General features: G+C 33.7%; 1 long non-coding RNA gene across 1 annotated transcript; it reads right to left on the bottom strand.

Moving 5' to 3' along the window:
• Nucleotides 1–2,917: 2,917 nt before the first annotated feature.
• LOC128239432 (uncharacterized) lies at nt 2,918–3,981 on the bottom strand. Its single transcript, XR_008261881.1, has 2 exons — nt 3,899–3,981; nt 2,918–3,655 (listed from the first exon to the last, which is right to left on the bottom strand). It is a non-coding gene; the product is annotated as an uncharacterized LOC128239432 (long non-coding RNA).
• Between the last annotated feature and the right edge of the window lie 279 nt (nt 3,982–4,260).

The raw sequence follows: 4,260 nt of genomic DNA, 5'->3' as shown, positions 1-4,260 counted from the left end.
AACAAAAGAATAAAACGGACGATGCATGGAACGTGAGTGAAATTCGAAAATGCGGATAATACCCTGTTTGCATGGATGTTCCTCTGACCGGAAATGGAACTTTGGCATGTATAAAGTGTAAGCTTGCTGATGAAAATGTTAAATCATGCAGTCGTCAAGGAAATGAATTAAATAAGGAGGGGAAAATAAAACAAACAAACAATAACCGTTGTCTTATTTCAATTTGATTAATTTCATATACCTAGTGGACACCGGTATAACAGCAGTCAGTCTCGTTCTAATTTTGATTTTTGTTTAGCTTTTATGTTACATGCAAAAAATTCAACACCCCTTAGATCGGTGCTTTTGCATTTTGATTCTTCTTAAGTGATATTTAATGATTCGAAAAAACAGATGATAAATATATACACTGTGGAAAAGTATTTGGTGTGGTGTTAAAAATGAGAAACATCTGAGGTACTCAAAACATGCACGGTACAAACGATTTCAAAGAAGCAGTTCTAAGCTTAATGGTATATATATATGTCAAGTCGTCTGCGAGAATTGGTCCTGTTGATGTTTTAACGTGAACAACATAAATAAGTGTTAATCAATAGGTTGAATATTAAATCATAATTTTAACAGTGACTGTGTAATATTCAACTGATAACCTTTCCAAAATATGTACAAATTGATATCATCTTGCTAACAAGGCGCGAAAACGTCACGTTCCCACCTGAATACTCGTTTTCACTGATGACGTCATATACATGTTTATTGTATTATTTATATAATATTTGACTATTTCTCTACATTTAGTGATATTGTACTCTGTTTCATCACGAGAAAGTAACAATTTTACTTTAAGCAGCTAATTATTTCATTCGAATCTTTACCATTGCCTAAATGAAATGAAACTTGTCTTTTTCAGTGTTAAATAAAATCGTTTAGCAACATATTTCCGGCTAATCATACATCTTTAAAACGGAAAAAATATCTCAAATAAAGGTTACAATATTTAGGTACAAAAGGATGACGATGGTTGTGTTGGCTATAATGATTTTACAGATCTAAATATGTTTTTACGCCGTTAACATGTTTATATAGAATATGGGTAAAAATCATAACTTAACTGAGTAGGCTTTTAGATCGATGTTAAATAGTTTGTGTTTTGTTTGATTAAATTAATCTACACAACAAGCATAAATGGCCACATAAATCAAGTTTTGCTTAGAGAAAATTATCTCGTCTTTCGATAAAAGATTGTTCGACAGCAAAGTCCAAGTATCAATAACACGTTAATTTGGAATGTTTCTATGTTTATATTTGCCTAGCCAAAGAGATAGGATCGAGATGTCTGTGTAATTAGGGATGATATATTTGACCATATATTTGTTGTTGTATGGGAAAAGCTGACATAAATGATGTTGTTTACAAAGGCCAAATAAGCCTCGATAAATTACTAAGAGGTATTGCCATTCAATCATTTGAATCCCTACTAAAGGAACAAATCCAAATGTCAAACCAGCATTGTGTATTCTAATCAATTGACTGTTTTGATGTTATAAAGTATCTATATGTTTGGAAAATGGCAGGAAAAATAATGTTTGCAATGTTATTGTTCGTAACTCTGGATGTTATAAAATATTTATTTATTTTATATCAAAATCGACTATGTTTAATACTTCTAAATTGAATGAAACCTGGTTAACAATGCATAGGGTTTGGTGACATAAGCTTCTTTTATTTTTTTCAATTGCAACATTTAAATCGTAGCAATACTTTTTACCGTGAAAAAGTTAAATTTTGGGAAACTGCTCTTAGGATTTTTGTTTGACGCGTTTATCGAAAGTAAACGATACTATGTATATGAAAATGTTTTACGCCCATTTAACCGATGAAAAACGATTGAAAACGATTAGTCTGAAACAAAAAAACAACGTTATCAACAAGGCAATGTTCGAGAGTTTAAGACCGGTGATGTGTTTTACAATATGAATCTAAAGGGCCTCGATTTTATTGCCTGTAATTGATTGGTAGATAAACTTTTAATACTATAACCATTATTGTTTCGGTAATTGACCTTACGACAGGATTTGATTGACAGGTCCTATCAGCCAATCAGAATGTAGGGCTGATAAGCCGTGTTGCTATCCGCCATTTTGTCCATCAAACTGACCAGAGTCCGTCATATACATGCGCTGGCAATTCCTCGCCTTTTTAAGTATTATGGTAAAAAGGTGTTGTCATGGCACTTTCGTATTCGAAACCAGCGAGTTATTTAGAAAAATGCAAGTGCTGTATCAGACTCTGTGTAAGACCTCATCAACAGCTGAAGTTGGAAATTTTGAAAGATCGTTCAAAGGCGAAACATCTATACGTCTGTACAAAAGTATTTTTTTGAACAAAACTACTTATTTCAATCCACTCAAAATTTATTTAATACTGAAATTGTCCGTGTATGACCTAAATAAGTGTTACTATTTTTAAACTATAAACATCGTACATTTATGCTTTGGCTTGTGTTGTCAAATCGGCATTAATGGCCATTTAATATCAGGTTCAACATGGACACGATTGATTTCATTCAAGATAGAGGTATTTTTGTTGATACCGTTATGTAGTTTTTATAAACTGCTTTGCTTTCAAAGTAAATCAGGAAATATCGTACAACTAAATTTTTGTCCGAACCATCGCATGCTTCCGAATCTCATCTACTCGTATGGTTCCTATGTAAACAATGGCTTTTGTAGCTGTCATTCCGACACATTTCATAAATTTCTTATTTTCATATCAGCACTTTGTCGACGGGAAATCCAATCAAGAAAACCCTGACCCTCAAGGAGCTACTGTATTTGACCAGCTCACACCAGCTAGGCCTCCTCCAAAACTCAGATAGATATTTGAGCCACCAAAACAAAACGAGAACAGATCGGTCTGAATCGTTAAGGTATTATTTTCTGTATAAAACAATTTATTTCACTGTACATTTAAATCAATTATTATGTTCATTAGAACTTGATTCTGCCAAACATGTGCTGTAAAGACTTAGACTTATTATGAATAAAGAACAAGTCAAACATGTACATATTTTCATTGTTATTCTTATATTTTGGGCCATTTACGTAAATCTACAATATTTAATGATAGTTCATCCAATGTTCAGAGTCCGGATCACATGCACACTCGATTAACAGTATTCTTAAAGTTGCACTCTCACAGAATTCTAGTTTGACACTTTTTGTCTCAGAATCGGCTTATTTTGGCATTCTTTAAATTAAGACCTAATATATAAATCACAAAGCAAACTTCTCCGAGCCAAAATATGATAAATGCAATTGAATCCTGTGTAAGTTGTCAAAGTGATCAATCTGTGAAAGTGCAGCTTTAGCAGTGAAAAATAACTTCTGCTAATGCTATATATTTTAAAATATATTTGCCATTGCAATAAAGAGATATTCACCTACAATATCATACATAAACACCAAAGAAATATCAAAGTTTAAGTAATGTTTGCAAAACAACAATGTATTTAATAAATCTGATATTAAATATGCAACAACTGGTGTTATACTTCAGAACTGAAGCTAACATCATAGAGGTACATCCTTCCAAGAATCCATCAAAACAACATGCTGAACAACTTCAAGAACTCTCTTCAAAAGACCACACTTTCCTGAAATAAATAAAAGATGCCAATATTAAAATAAATCAGTTACATGCATTGTTAAATATTTTAATACTAGCTGTGAATGTTACTGCCTTTGATGTTTGCTTTCTACATGTATATCATAATGAAATATTGACAAGATAATAGCTAATGTTTTGTGGTTGTTGTTTTTCTCCGGACAAATAGTCCATTACTTTTTTACAGCAAAGTAAAACTAAATGTTATAAAAAGCTTTAAAATAGGTCGTACCGATTATTTGTAAAACTTGTCATCACTGGTTTTCTCTTGCGGTTGACATCACCTGGACTGGCAAATATCATGTGTGTGTGTGGGGGGGGGCGGTATCCGGTCTTATGCTAGGTCGCCTGTGGCGGTAGGCTTGTTGAAGACAATAATAAGGGGACTTCCTTATTTCCATCAATCAGAATACTTTAATGGTGTCAACGGTAAATAGCAGGAGACCCTCCACCAGCCTTAACCGGTAAATGGGGGAGGGTAGTGTGTGTGGGTTAGAACCAGCTGCCCGGTCAGCTTAGTTGGTTAGAGTGCCGGGCTAGTGTTCTGGTGGTTGTGAGTTCGAGCCCCACACCGGGGGCACTTTTCCTCCCAGG

This window comes from Mya arenaria, chromosome 6 (genome assembly GCF_026914265.1).
Source record: "Mya arenaria isolate MELC-2E11 chromosome 6, ASM2691426v1".
NCBI lineage: Eukaryota > Metazoa > Mollusca > Bivalvia > Myida > Myidae > Mya > Mya arenaria.
The sequence above is the reverse complement of the archived record's forward strand: the minus strand, read 5'-3'. Positions and strand labels throughout refer to the sequence as shown.